The following is a 15644-nucleotide window of genomic DNA, read 5'->3' as shown; positions in this document are numbered from 1 at the left end:
CTGTATGAACATATGCATCTCCCAAAAACCAGGCCAGCTCTATGTAGCCACATCACAGCCTCGAAGACTAAACTGTCTCGGGGGCCCCACACTGGATTTTGACACGGGATCAGATAGGGCTCATACCAGTCCCTATGAACTGGTCAGATTCACAGGCCTGAGCTGGCTGCTGCCTGTCCCCAGCTCCAGCCCAACCCTGAACCCTAAGGAATTTTGCAGTCTTGTGCCAAGCTGAAGAAGAGGTGGCCAGCGTGCCGTGATGTGCATCTAGTGTGTTGTAGCTAATCGCATACAACACAAGGGTCACTCGGGAATGTGATCAGTTTCTGGGTTTGCCCAGGAATGAGGGATTTCCTGGGCAGTGGGACTTACAGTCTTAATAATAGGACAGTTCCAGGCAAACCACAGTGAGCCGGTCACCTGGACCCAGCCTGTGAGACCAAATGCTAAGGTGTCCCAGAGCAGGCTGACCTTCCCACCCAGCAGCCAAGCCCTGAGATGTGTAAGAATGAGCAGGGCGCCTGGGTAGCTCAGTCCATTAAGCATCTGACTTTGGCTCAGGTCATGATCTCGGGGTCCTGGAAGTGAACCCCACTTGGGCTCTGTGCTCTCTGGGGAGTCTGTTTGTCCCTTTTTCTCTCCCTCTGTTTATGCTCTCTCTATCTCTATCTCTATCTCTCCCTCTCAAATAAATAAATAAAATCCTTTAAAAAAAAAAAAAAAAAGGATGAGCAGGGCCAGCATAAAATCCCAACTGCTACAGGCCTCACCTACCCGGGCCTCCTCTGAACCAGGTGAAAACCCAAATTCTGTAGCCACATCCACTGTGGAGGAGAAATGCAGGCAGCCATTGGCTATGCTTGGGGATCAGACTCCTCCTGCTAGTCCTCCTCCCAGCGCTGGAGCTGTCCTCTATGATTGATCAGCAGGCTTCCCAGCACTCCCTGCGGGCAGGGCAAGGGGGGTGGGTTCCGTCTGGCTCCCCACCTGTGCCACAGACGGGTCTGCGAGGTGAGGCACGGCCCCTCCTCTCCTCCTGTGGGTCGTCAGCCACAGGCTGTGCCTCCACAGGGCATATGGTGGGTGCATCGGGTCAGCTGAGGCCAAGGAGGGGGCTTCCTTGTCTCAAGTTCTCTTACTGGCCTCATGATCATCAATCTCTCATAGTCTCCTTTCAACACGTACCAGTGTCCTCCACACTAAGTCATTCAGGGAGGGGTGGGGAGAGGACAGAAACTCACGTGCTTCTCTGCTTCCCTGTGGAGTTGGAGCCCAGTAAGGCCGATATGATATCCAGGTGAGGAGAACAAGCAGGATTTCATTCATCCAGTCAAATATTCACTGCACACCTCTCACGTGCCAGGCTTTGGAGCCGTGCTGGAAAGCCCCTGCACCCATGATACAGGGGAAACAGATGATAAAAGACTCATTACCTAAAAATGTCAGATGTGATGAGAGTTATGGAAGGAGAAGACTTGAGCATGATGAGAACATGTATCCAAGATCTAACTCAGTCTGGGCAATCATAGAGGACTTCCCTGTGGAGATGACTTATGTGTCAAGACTCAAAAATGGAGCAAAGAGTTCATTTATACTTACCTTGAGGGTAGAGCAGATAGTGAGGTCTGGAGTGAGGTCCAGGGTGGGCCCCATACAAACCCCACAGGGTATGACTTACCTCTTGGCTCACACACTAAGGCCTCAGAGCAGGGTCTAGGCTGTCCCCAGTCAGGATTGCTTCTAGGACCTGGAATGGGAGTCTTTGCAGAAGGAGCCAGGGGCCCAGGCATGGATGAGTAGGAAGTAACCTAGCAAAGAGCACAGAACTTAGGTTAAGCCTTTGGGTTCTAGGGTCCAACCCACCTGAATTTGAAGTTCAGAGTCACCACTCACTATTTTTATGTCACGTCTCTGAGTCTGTTTCCTCATCTGTAAAATGGAGGTAAAATGGTGCCTCCTTCATAAAGTTGAGAGAATTTTAAAAGACAATATGTGGGAAGAGCTTAGTGTGGTGGACACAGTAAGTATTAGATAAAAAGTGAGATTTCCTGCTTCCAATTATGAGCGCTGCAGTGAAAGAAAAAAGATACAACGTGCTGTGGGAACTGACTGCCTCCTATCATTTATCTTACAGTAACAATTATTTAAAAGAAACTCAAACTGGCAACATGCCACATCGTGTCTCCAGGAAGAAATATTGGAACTGAGCCTGGAAGGGTGGATATTTGACTTGCAAGATCAAGGCAAGGTTTGCAGGCAGAGGGGGATGAAGAAAGGCTCAGAGACCAGAATGGGTGGGGCTCGGGCAAGAGCAGGCCCAGAGGAGCTCAGGAGGGGAGAAGGCAGGCCAGCGTGGGAGGACCCGCAAGGCCATGCTCAGAAGCGTTGCTTCCTCCTGCAAGCGATGGCCTGGCTCTTGAAGATTTTGGAGCAGGTCAATGATTTTGGTGGGGTTTGTATAGACAGGATGGCAGTTGCCTGAGAAGGAACACCACCAGGCAAAGGAGCAAGGAGGAGGCTGATATAAGCATCTAGAGCAAGAATCAGCAAATCTTCTCTAAAGGGCCACTCCAGACACCCCCATCACCAGCGTGCTCAGTGCTATTTCTTGGCCCCATGCTCTGGCATACACTAGTCCCTCTGCCTGGAATTCCAACCAACTTACCCTCCAAAATTAACCAAGTCATTCATTCACTCAACTCATACTTATTAAGCACTTACTCTGTATCAAGCTCATAATCCTTGTTCTCATGAAATTGATAGTCTAGTGCAAGAGTCAGCAGAACTTTTCTGAAAGGGCTGGAGAGTAAATATTTCAAGCTTTGAGGGTCAAAATGTCTCTGTCTCAAATAATGGACTCTGCTATTATAAAGCAAAGTTGCCCATAGACACTATGTAAATGAATGAACCTGGTTATGTTTCAATAAAACTTTATTTATATAAACAGGCACCAGGCCAGATTTGGCCTGAGGGCTGATCCGCCCCAACAGAAACATAATGTGAGCCACAAACATGAGCCATTACATATTTAAATTACACATGGAATTTAAATTTTTCTAGTAGGTGCATTTTAAAAAGGAAATGGGTGAAATTAATTTTACTATATTTTACTTAATCCCATATATATCCAAAATATTACCATTTCAAACCTGCAATTAATGTAAAAAAACCATTAAGGAGAATTTTTCCTATTATTTTTTATGCTACGTCTTTGAAATCTGGCGTGCATATCATACTTACAGTGCCTCTCAATTTAGACTCACTACATTTCAACTGCTAATCGCTACAAGTGGCTCTGGCCACCATACCTAGTGGAAGGGGGCTCCTGCCTAGGTGGTAACAGGCGAGAGGATAGGAAACTATCTGACATCAACTGAGGGCTTGAATTAATTATGATTTGAATCCAGCTCGGCCACTTGCTTGCTGGCTAATTTCAGACATGGTTCCCCACCAATCTGGGTCTCTTTTAGGCCCAAAGTATCAAGTAGGTGGTTGTCTTAAACCTCTAGGTTCCTGTCAACTCTACTATGTAGAGATTCTAGGATTCAGAGTTTGCCAGAAGCAACTGTCCACTTGGAGGTTCTTTGCTAAAAAGCATCTTCCATAATACAATGAGCTTGAGAAGATCAGGGTGAGGTTCTTCGTGGCTACTGCCACCACTCATCTCTCCTGGGGCTTTGGGGGATGCTTGTCAGCTCTTGAAGAGTTGGGGGGATATAAGGTGGGGAAGGAATAGGAGAACCACCCTCCCCAGCTTCTTGGGGGTGGTGTGCCTCCCGCACACACGTGGACACATGCACAAGCACACGCACAGGATCCTCGCTGCCCCCCTCCCCCAGAGTGACAGCTGTGATCTCCAGCCCATCAGGGAGCAGAACGTGGGAACAGAAATAGACTCCACCTGAGTCAGAGGATGAGTCAGAATGTTCTGGAGAGCTTCAGAAGGGAGCAGCAGGAGGAGCTGATGGTGGGGAAGAGAGCCAGGCCCCCAGGGGAGAAGGAGGAGAATGGGCTGGTTTCCCAGGCATCAAGCCAAGTAAGAACGTCCTAGAAGGAGTGGGGTCCACTGCCACAGGCAACTCATGTCCTGATAGAGGGCCTGTACTGGGGGGTGCAGAGTGGAGGGGAGTTAGAAGGACACGGCTTTTGCAGGGCCAAGAAGGGAGTGATTTAGAAGGGGGTGTGTGGAGGCTACTCTGAGCACACAGGACACCCACAACACCAGCACCTAGCTGCTCTTAATTTCAGACCCTCTCGCCACAATAGAAGCACATCTTGAGGCCTACCCTCCTAAGTGGGTTGCTGACCTATGCTGAACTAGGGAAACTGAGGAAGAGGCAAGACTAGGTATCCTAGTTGACCCAGGCTGGGCCGATAGGATGGGGCTGCAGCCTCTGGCCGAGGACCTGAGAAACCCACAGGACAGAGGTCTGTGTGGCTCAGCCTAATTCAGGCATATCCTCAACGCTGGGGACCAGCCATGCTGCCACATGGAGACTCAGACGGCTCGCCGAAGAGTCTGATCTAGGTGGCAGCCTAGCAGAACCATGTGAGAGGATGGGGACCAGCAAGTGACAGGCCAGCCTAGCATGACCCGCATCGGGAGCCTGACGCCAGGCCACCATGGAGCGGAGGGGATCGGGTGCAGACACAGTGAGGCTTCTGGGGTGTCCTCACATCATGGTTCCAGGGTTGATTTACCAGCTGGCTGACATGCTCAGGCCTCAGCACAGGGACTGTCCCTGACCAGGACTGGTTCTGGGGCCAGGGAGAGGGGACCGTGAAGGAGTGCAGGGCCCCAGGAACAGCAAAGTTCCTGAGAGAGCTGAGGGGGAGGGGTGCCTCCAGCCCATACCCAAGCCACCCATTCTATGCTCACTGTGTTCACATCACCACACTGATCTTAGTGTGGGGGCCCCCCAAAAGCAGAGCTTGAGACAGGGACTTGGGTGCAGGTAATCGATCTGGGAGTTGATCCCAGGAAGCATGAGTGAAAGAACAGGAAGTGGGAGACAGAGAAAGGGCCCAGCTTCCCAAAGGGGATATTACTGAGGCCATTAGAGTAGGCAGAGGGGCTTGAGTGCACAGGGCCTCTGAGCAGAGTGCAGAAGGCCTCCTAGAAGTCCCCATCTGGAAAGCAGGAGGCTTTATACACCACTTTCTATCTCCTGTGGTTGAAGGGGATGAAGGGACCCACCAGGAGAATTCATTTCCTGCTACCTTCCCCCCACCCCACCCCGGTAGTTCTGGAGAAAGCCCTGGGGCAGAAGGAGGACAGACCCGAGGTGTCCTGCAGGTGGGGAGGAGGCAGCACTGCCCTGGAATCAGAGGGGACACGGAGACACCTGCCATGGCCTCCTATGGCTTCCCACTGCACTTCAAATAAGATGCAAACTCCCTGGCACTGTAAGGTCTGGCCCCAGCCCACTCTTCCAGCGTCCTCTGCCCTCACTCACCATGCCAGAGATGTCTACACTTCTCAACAGCCCTACTGGTCTCCTCTTTATACCCAGAAACAACCACACCTCAAGACTTCGCCCTTATTCTTCTCCCCATGTGAAACCCCATGTGCTCAGTTATATGGTTGACCCCTTCTGGTCTTTCAGGTCCTTCGGCAAAAACACCCCCTCCTTAGAGACACCGGCCCTGACCTCCCAGCCTGAGGTCCGTTCTTCTGCTCCTCTCTCGTGGATCCCAGTGGGGGCGGTGTCAGGAAGAGAGGCACAGTGACACATCGGTAGAGGGTGTTTCCACTCTATGGAGACAACGGGAGCAGATAGTTTCAAAAGCAGAGCTAAGAGTAAAATACTTAAGAAGCGATGCATTTTATTTTTTTAATGTAATTTATTTCATTGTAAATTTTCACACCTTCATTTTTTGTAATGCCTGTGTTTAACCACCAGCTCATCAGACTCCTGAGTCTTTAACAGTGGTCTCTCATGAGCTGAGAAGAGTCAGCTCCAAAACCACTAGATATCACCCCATTCTTTCCCTCCATGCACATTTTAGGGTGTGTGATTTTTTTTCTCCTTGCTTTATTCTATTTATGCTGGCCCTCTAACATGTGGGCCCTGTGAGGGTGGAAATCATGACTGATTTATTTTCAGATGTGTCCTCAGAGCCCAGCACAATGCCCAGCCTACGAGAGAAATTCAGGAAATATTTGTGGAAAGAAAGTCTTGAGTGCATGCATGAATAGGTAGGCGAAGTCGATGGATGTCACAGGTTTGGGATTTCTGCTGTGGACAGAAGAGGGACCACTCACCTCAAGAGACCCACACTGAATCCCACAGGGCTTGCTGGGATGCTTCTGAGAGGGTGTGAGGAGCAGAACAGTCTCAGAGGTTCCAGGCAGGACAGCCAGGCTGCAAGGAAGAAGAGATGACTCTGAAATCACTGCTTGAGGGCTCCTGGGGTCTCCCAAGGATGGACTCCCCTGAGGTCTTCCAGGGATGGACTCCCCTGAGGTCTCCCAGGTATGGGCTCCCGTGGGATCTTCCAGGGATGGGCTCACCTGAGGTCTTCCAGGGATGGGCTCCCCTGAGGTCTCCCAGGGATGGGCTCCCCTGAGGTCTTCCAGGGATGGGCTCCCCTGGGGTCTCCCAAGGATGGGCTCCCTTGGCACTCCACTCCCTCTCCATAGCTCCCCTGACCCACGAGTGAGCACAGCTCAGACACATCGGAGCTACCAGAGTTCATCATAGCCCTCCCGGTGGCAGTTTGCAGAGGAGAACTGCACAGGCCTGGTCTGCTCTGATAGTTCTGGGATCCCAGCCCTTCATGCCTCCTGTGTCAGCTGTACCCTCCGCATAGGGTGGGCAAAGACCCCAGGAGGAACAGCAAAGTCAGAGAGCCTGAGCCCGTTGGCTGTCCGGCGTGTGGCCCACCTTCTGCCAATGCCATCCCCCGGGCTCACCTGGGACTGCTGCTCAAACACCCAGAAGATGCCTGTCTTCACCTATCTGTCTGCAGTTCCTGGCATGGCACCAGGCACAGGGGAGACAGTGGCAAAGGATACTTGTAGCATGAATGAGCCAATGAGTAAGGTGGCTTCCCAGCAGAGCAAATGTGAATCAGAGGCATTTCCCACTCGGGCCAATCCCCTGCCCGGTGCTGGGAAAGAGCACGGAGATGCCATGCCCGCTCTACCCATAACTGCAATCCAGGAAAGAGCCCAAGAACCCAGCCCTAGAGTCAGCCAGCCTGGGGTCACACCCCAGCCCTTCCACTCCCTAGCCGGGGCCTTCATTTCCTCGTCTGCAGAATGGGACTGCAATATTACAGGCGGCCGGAGGGATTCAATCAATGCAGCGACACGAGGAAGGGTCTTGCAAATTTCCTGGAACAGTGAAAGAACTCTTTGTGCCAGAAAGTGTCCTAAGCACCTTGTAATATTAATGCATTTAGTATTATGCTTGTGTGCTATAGTGCCTCTGACTGTTTTTTCTTTTTGTTTCATTTGTTGGCTTGGGTCGAGTTAGGTTTTTGCTGTTACTGTTATGGCTACAGAATAAGTTTCTTTTTTTTCCTTTTACATATATATATTTTTTTATTGGAGTTTGATTTGCCAACATATAGTATAACACCCAGTGCTCATCCCTTCAAGTACCCCCTTCAGCGCCCATCACCCAGTCACCCCATCAGAATAAGTTTCTTCTTCTCCCTGAGCCTCAATGTTCTCACCTACAAAATGGAGCAGTGGATTAAGTGGCCTCTGATCCAGTGTTTGCACAGCAGTCGAGTTCTGACTTCCCACCTCTTGATCCTAAGCAGCTGCTGAGAACTTTTTAAGTCCCCGTGTGCAGAAAGGATTCCCATTGCAGGGGCCTGAGCCAGGAGCCCAGCCCCTGTTGTCAGGAGAATACGAGCGTGGCAGGTGCTGGGGACCCACACAGCCATTCTCATCCCCACCTCAGCTTTGTGCTGCCAACTCTGCTCTCACCTTCCCATCCGAGAGAGTCTCAGGAGATCAGAGTTGAAAAGCCAACGCTGCCAATGCCGTCCATTCTTAAGTCGATAAGCATTTGTTGAGTACCAACTGTGTGCCAAGGGCCGTGCAATGCTTTGGGAACAAGGCAGGGAACAACACATGAAGATTGCTTGCTGCCTTTTATCGCTGGGGTTAGTCTACTGCAGGAAACAGGAAATAAACAGGCCAAGAAATAAAAAACAAGTGGATTTCAGAAAGAAGAATCATTTATACTCATTTATACTCATATATAATGAGTATAAATCAGGTTAATAAGACAGAGTGGCTGGAGGATAGTCAGGGTGGGCCCTCCGGTGAAGGCGACTTAGGAACCCAGACAGGGTATGCCTGGGTGGCTCAGTGGTTGAGCGTCTGCCTTTGGCTCCTAGTGTGATCCTAGAGTCCCAGGATAGAGTCCCACATCGGGCTCCCTGCATGGAGCCTGCTTCTCCCTCTGCCTATGCCTCTGCCTCTCTCTCTGGGTCTCTCATAAATAAATAAAATCTTTAAAAAAAAAAAAAAAAAGGAGCCCAGACAGGAATAGTGACAGAAGCCAACCACAGGGTGAGCTGGGGAGGGGCTGGGGGCATGACCTGTTAAAGGAACAGGTCTGGGTGGCTAGAGTTCAGGAAGCATGGTGGCACCCGGCCACAGAGCTCAGCGACAGAGCAGGGCAGATCAGCAAGTCAGCCTGAGCAGCTTGGATTTGCTTCTAGGTATATTTGCCTGCACGCAGGACCTGCTACATAATTTGTAGGGCCAAGTGCAAAATGGAAATGAATGGCCCTTTTTCAAACAGTATTAAGAATTTCAAGATGCCAACAGGAGAGCATTAAGCCATGCACAGGGCCCTCCTAAGCATGGGGCCCTGCCCATGGAGCCAACCCTGTCAGAACAAAATTGTCGGCTTTAACAAAGCCTTCTTTAATTTGACAAGTATGTATCGAGGGCTTAAAATAAGCCAGGCCCTGTGCCAGGCTCTGGAAATAACAAAAAAGTGAATGATCACACTGAGAAAGCCCCTCTGAACTTCATTTTTCCATTAGATTTTCTCCACCTCATACCAGGCCAGAGGACGGGCCCATCCACACGTATCTGATGCTGGTCAGCCCCACAGAGGTTGAGGCCATCCACTGGATGGATCTGACTTGATTCCCCTGTAATAAAGGGAGCAGTTACTGCGCGTCCACCATATGCCTAGCACATGCAGAAATCCCACCACCACAACCCAACAGGGACCCAGAAAGGGAGATGAAAGCTCAAGATCAGAGAGAAAGATGAGTTTTTCCCAGTTCATGCTGTTACTAGCATGGGGATGTGGGATGGGGCTGGGACTAAGACCCAGGAAATCTCGGGAAATCCAGAGGCCCCCACCTCCAAGCATATAAAATCTTTACTACCATGTCCTGTATAATTGTTCAAAGTAAGGACTGAGGTACTAGCTTCCGGTCTGTTGAGGGAGTACCACATGCTAAGCCCTACAGAAAGCTCTCCACATAGATCTTCTCATTATTTTCCTATAAATACCAGCTTTGCAAATAGAGTCCAATTTCTCCACTTCTGGTGGAGAAACTGAGATTCAGAAAGGTTGAGGAGCTTGTTCAGGGCCTCCTGGCCAGTGTGTGGTGAAGCTGGGGTCCAAGTTGAGCTGCCTGCCCCAGGGCTAGGCCCCTGGCACTGTCCTGCTCCCTCCATCTCGGCTAGGGTCCTGCACCATTTTTGCTGCTGTGGAACCCCCAGCCAGGGAAAGCTCTTACTTTCCAAGGTCAGAGCTCAGAAGTCCAAGGAGCCCAGACCCAGAGAGAAGGTCTAGGGGTTTGACCTGGTGTCAACATCAGGGCTGAAGATTGCTTCATGCCCAGCCCAAGAGGAACAGGAAAGTCTGACTTCTCCCCTTAACCATGGGAAAGAGCTCCTTTTCTAAAAAAAGCAAGGTCGGAACAATGAGTGTGACATGTCAGGCCCTTTCTGCTGCAGATTTTCCCTCTGTCTTGGCCTTCTGGGGCAGTGGAGAGGGCTATCTTGAAAGAGGAAGACTTGCTCACTCTTGGTTTTCTGGCCAAGGATCTGAGGGACTTCCCTAAACAAAGCTCCCTGCAGAAAGGTTCTGGGGTCACTTGTGGCCTGAGAAGACTCAGTCCCTGCTCTGCAGAGCAACTTCAGCTGGGACCCTCGAGTCAGGATGGGCAGCCACACTTTGGCCCAGAAGAAAGCTCTGGAGAGCGGGACCTGGGCCTCCTGAGCCCCCAAACAGAAAGCCAGGTAGCCTATGGAAATGGCTGCACAGGTGCAGGTGACCCATGTCAGTCCCACCTCTGCCCTGGGGTGATGGGCCTCCACTGTCTGGCAGAAAGTATACCTGGGAGAGCCCAGGAGGAGTCCCACACCACCCCTCAATAGCTCTGGGACCTGGACACGTCCACTAATCCCTTTGGAACTCCTAATCCCTATTTTCCTGAATTAAATGATAGAATCCATATTAAGAAAGAGATAAGAATAAAAGGAAATATATTTCCTGGTCTCAGGGAAGTTGCAGAAGCAGAAGAGTAACTGAGCTAAATAGTGAGATTTCACGGGCTCAGGAGTACAATACAGACAGCATCCTGGATTTCGGAACCTGGGGTCAAAGTTTCAAAAAGAAAAAAAATCACATGTCCTTTGATACCACCATTCCTCATTCCCGCCTTCTTTCCATTCATTTGTCTTACATCTCTATCGTAAGTCTACGTGAGTCCTTGGACCTGAAAGAATGTCTACCTGTCCCTGGAACTATAAAGCCTCCAAAATTCTTAGGTCCCGATCTTTCTTTGAAACCTTGTAAGGGCTCCTCCTTGGAAAGCAAGCAAAGGAGAAATCTCAAGACATTCGATTTTCGTATTCTTGATAAGGGGTCGGTTACTTCTCCCTTGATTTTTTTATACTGTAAAAATAAGTTATGATTAGAATTGAAATATTTTGTGTCCAGAACTCTAAAGGCTTTTTCTTTTTTTCTTGGTATGTGAATCTGTCCATTTTGCATACTCGGTAAATTGCTCCGAAAGTATCATGAAAAGCTATCACTTATTAAGCATTTAGAGCTCCGTGTTAAAAAATAATTCATGCAATTCTTACAAAAAATCTTATCATAAAGCAATAACTGAGGGTCATGGCTAAGAACATTGGGTGTGAAGTTAGGCTGAGTTTCAACCCGGACTTAGAGCTTTCTGGCCGAGTGACCTTGGACGTGTTACCTAAGCATTCTGAACCTCGGTTTCTCATCTGAGACATGGGGACAACAAGGGTACCTACCTCGTCGTGGCTGGAAAGGGTATAATAAAATAATTTAAAAAAACACACTGTCTGGCACATCCCAGGGACTTTACAAAGGCTGATTTTTAGTATGAAGCTCCCTTTCCTTTTAAGGAAATTGGGGCTTCAAGAAGCTAAGTAGCTTGCCCCGAGTCATACCAGTAGAAATGACAGAGTGGGGATTCTAACCCAATTCTTCTAAACCTAAAGTCTACCCCATAACTATCAGAGTTTAGTGCCTTGCGCCCAGCATCTGCCTGGCATGGAGAAAGCTGAGAATCAAGAGAACCTCCTCTCTTATCAACCATCTTGCACAGGGAGCAGAAGCAAAGCTAAAGAGTGGTGTCACGCACCTTCCCCACACAGGCTTTGGGATCAGTAATCCTCAGCCTCTCTGCACCAAGCAGGCTTCATCTTCTAGAAGCCACACCAGTCTGCGGGCTGACCCACACGTACCTGTCTGCATCATGGCCTTTTGTCACTGACATCACATTCTTTAGATTTACTTCTGCTTAGGAAACGGGCCTCCTCCTTCTAATCTACTGAAAAATCATACATGCTGTATAAAATATAAACATTATGGACATACGACTGTAATGCTGAAAAGGCACCTTCAGGATCCAGCTCAACACTGCTTCAGGCAGCAACATCAGGCAAAACAGAGTTGTGAAACTAAGTCTACTTGCCATCCCTGGCAGCCACAAACAAGAACTCAGATACGTTAGTCATTATAGTCTGTATTCTGCTGTGCACATGCGGAGGGGGCTGCGGAAGCGGAGGGAGAAATGAATAAGCCACACAGGCTGAGGATGTCAGGACTTCCTGAAGGAGTAGACATGGGCACTGGGTTTTGACGGATGAGTAGGAGTTGACATGTGAAAAAAAAAAAAGAGGGCTGTGTGAACAGAGACAGAGGGATCTGAAGGGTGTGGTTGGAGGTGGTTAAGGAACATCCCATCACTGACAGTCTTACCTCCTCATTCACTCCTGCATATTGAAGAACCCCGGGAAGATGCCAGAGCCTGTGCTGGCTACTGCAAAAGTCAAGGTGAACCTCATCCAGAAGTTTCCGGTGTGACGTGGGAACGGATCATTGTGAAACAGCATGAGAGGTGTAAGCAGGGTGTCTCTGGTGGCGAGGGCTCCAGGAATAGGGATTAAATCTGCATTGCAGATGGAAACAGAGGGTAGATTCTGAACTCCATTTGGGGGGGATAGGATATGCAGGTTTCTATGACCAATTACACCCCAGGGATGAGGGACAGGGAGAAATCTGGGAGAGGCAGGAATGGCAGAAAGGAAATGCGCCTGGGAAGTTAAAAGCTAGCTGAGCTTTAGGATCGGCTTTCTGAATCCGTGAGGGTAGGAAGCCTCGGACTTAGAAACTCTTCGTGGGCAAGAATGAAGATCGTGGCACCCTGAAGGCCCTGCACCCCGCAGCTGCTGCGCCTGACTCCACTCTGGGTAGACACGCGGAGCTCAGTGGGAGCTTGATGCTGTAATGCGTCCTGCCCCATCCTCCCCTGCAGATCCTTCCGGAGCAAACTCGCCCTCATCCACACCCCACCTGAGCACTGGGACCAGAAGCTTCTGTGCAACGCGGAATGACACAAAACTGTTCCTCTTTTCAAAAAGCAAAACGCTCCCAAGATTGAACGTGTGGATGCTTGTGCGGCTCAATCTCGGCAAACATCTGCTACCTTTGTGTGGCGAGCGCAGTCTCTTTAGAACAGTGCCTTTGATTTCAGGGAAAGACAAATCAGGCTGCACGTTTTTGTTCTGAATGCGTCTCATCACGGGAGGAAATTTTCGGCAGCTTGGAATTCTGAATGTATGAAAAATGGATTTTCTTTTTAAACAAAGAGTTCACGATAAAGAATCAACACAGTTCCTGAAAGAGACGAAACCAGTCCTCTATTCCTGTCCCTTTCGCCCTTGCCTGCCTCATCTTTTTTCTGGATTCTCCGAGGTCTCTCTCCGGAGCCGAGTCTCATCTGCATTGCCACTGTCACATCAGAGCTGGCAGCAATTCTGGCCTCAGAGGGTAGGGTCAGGGCTGGTAGTGGCCTGAGTTGCTTCCCTCCGTGGAGTGAGCTACAAAATATGCCGTGAGCTCTTCTGTCCTGGTGTCAGATCCGCACCGATATGTTTGAAAATGATCCAGATGGAGAGGTGCCGGCAGTGCCCGAGTGTGTCCGGGGTGCAGGTCCTCACTTCCACAGCCCCGTCATAAGGGGCTGGTGTCACTGCCCCCCGACATAACAGGTGTGCAAGAGCAGGCTCAGGTATGAGCATCAGGCTGCTTTGGGGTCAGCTCCTCTCCTGGCTGCCTTCCAGCTGGGCGGTCCAAGGGTCATTTCAGACTTGCTGGACCTCAGGTTCACTATCAAACCGGCAAGAGCAAAGCTCCCCCAGCCCGCCCCGCCCCACCCACGTCAGAAGCCAGTGGGTGAACGTGTACACAGCCGACTTGCAAGCCGCAAAGCACTGTAGGGTGACCCACTGTCCCAGTTTACTTGAGGTTAAAGGGTTTCCCAGGATGTGGGACTATCGGTCCCCAAACCAGGAAAGTTCTGGACACACCGGGACTGTTTGTCTTCAAATATGGCACAGCCCCATTGTGACAGGGATGAGGACTAAGGTCATCAAGGGGGCAAAATGAATTTTCTGGAAAAATGTACACTGATTCCTTAAACAAAATATTCTAGGAATGTTAGGAGAGGGTGAATCAAGGGGCTTTCTTAGTCTCATTTCGCCCTCCTGAACACCCGCAGAGCACAGTGAAGCTTATATAATAATAGCCACACACCGTCCCCTGTGGGTTTCAGCTTTACATCTATTTCATAACTACCTGTACCCCTTTACTGTGCTCTCTGTCCAGCCGGCCCCCCAAAAGCTTAGTGGCTTAAAACTATAGTCATCTACTCCGCTCATGATTCTGTGGCTAGCAACTCAGGCCAGGCTCAGGGGGCAGCTGCCCTCGGTCTAGCCCCCTTGGGGACCTCAGCCAGAGGCTCGTCAGCCGGAGCCCAGCTGCCCTAGGACAGTTGCAGTGGGATGGCTCATTTCAGCTTCACAGAGCATCTCATCATCCAGCAGGCTGGCCTTGTTCACACGATGGCCAGACAGGGTTCTGAAAGAGCATCACAGCCCCACCACCCCCACCCCCCAGCCTCTGGAGGCCTAGCCTCAGACCTGGCATGCCAGCCACCCCGCCCACCACTCTGTGGCGCTAAAGCAAGTCACAGGCCAATCCAAAATCAAAGGGAGGGGAAATGAGACTACAGCTTTTGATGGCAGGAACTGCAAAGATACATTTCAAAGGGGTAACAGGAGGGAGTAGAAAACAACCTACAGCAACATCTTTCTGATTTATTTTATAAAACCTAGAAATGAGGGGCTTCCTAACTGTAATAATCCAGGGTCACATTGCTGCCATCCTCTCAGCCATTCAAGCCAGAAACCTTGGAATCCTCCCAGTCTGTGTCTCCTACTTCCTCTGTGTCCAACCACCACCAAGCCCTGCACCAACACCTCTAAGCATCCCTCTAGGTGCCGCCTCCCCTCCACCCCCACACCCACACCTGAACCCACAGGTTGCTCCTCACTCCCTGGGATTATGGTAGCAGCTTCCTAATCCTGCTCCCTGCTCCCTGCCTTACCCTCTCTAGTGCTTTCTCACTGCAACCAGGGAGGCCTTTCTAGAGTGGGCCTTTAGGTGTGTTAGTCCTCTAGGCTCTGCTCTAGAGCCTTCTTTTGCTCCTTAGTGTTGCCAAATCCCATCGGGCAAAGCCTTTCCACCCTCCTCTCCCTACATCTCCCTCCTGCTAAATCACTGCTCCAAGTACCAAAACTGTGGTCTGGGCACTGTAAATTATCTGGCTTTTCCTAAACAAATCATGTCTTTTCATGCTTTTGAAAATATAGCTTAATCCTCCATGGGGTATTTCCAGAAACCTAGACGTTTGTTACCAGATCTAGACTGCAAACCTACCTCCACACCCAGAGGAGCAGCACTGTTTCCATCTCTGTTACTGGGTCTTCCTGGTGATAACACAAAGCATTGGTTCATTGTATTGGTCAGCATTGTCCAGAGAAACAGAGCCAATAGGACATGTGCATGGGTGTGTAGACGTATATGCATACAGAAATCTCTTCGTGTGTACACATGTATATGTGTGTATGTATATACATATATATTTGTATATCTGTTCCTTCTGCCTACAAATGAGTGCGTGTCTGTGTGTATATATGTATATATGTAAAGAAAATATAGAGTCAATTCCTTATAATAAATCTGTAGTGTGTGTATACACAAAACACAAAGAGGTTTATTATAAGGAATTGACTCAAGTGGTTATGGAGTCGGCAAGTTCCAAGATTTGCG

At 49.9% G+C, this 15644-nt stretch overlaps 1 long non-coding RNA gene across 3 annotated transcripts in view; it reads right to left on the bottom strand.

Moving 5' to 3' along the window:
- The window catches only part of LOC121477714, a 111285-nt gene that overhangs the window by 2268 nt on the left and 93373 nt on the right, over window positions 1-15644 (bottom strand). For 2 of the 3 annotated variants that reach the window (XR_005984342.1, XR_005984343.1), the window contains exons 4-10: window positions 12231-12420; window positions 9034-9126; window positions 7943-8130; window positions 6266-6365; window positions 5652-5755; window positions 1679-1808; window positions 1242-1388 (exon numbers count right to left, since the gene is read on the bottom strand). This is a non-coding gene — a long non-coding RNA (uncharacterized LOC121477714). Of the gene's footprint in view, window positions 1-1241; window positions 1389-1678; window positions 1809-5651; window positions 5756-6265; window positions 6366-7942; window positions 8131-9033; window positions 9127-11713; window positions 11889-12230; window positions 12421-15644 lie in introns of those variants that run through there. The other variant, XR_005984344.1, reaches the window with a different exon arrangement.

This window comes from Vulpes lagopus, chromosome 18 (assembly GCF_018345385.1).
Source record: "Vulpes lagopus strain Blue_001 chromosome 18, ASM1834538v1, whole genome shotgun sequence".
Taxonomy (NCBI): Eukaryota; Metazoa; Chordata; class Mammalia; order Carnivora; family Canidae; genus Vulpes; species Vulpes lagopus.
The sequence above is the reverse complement of the archived record's forward strand: the minus strand, read 5'-3'. Positions and strand labels throughout refer to the sequence as shown.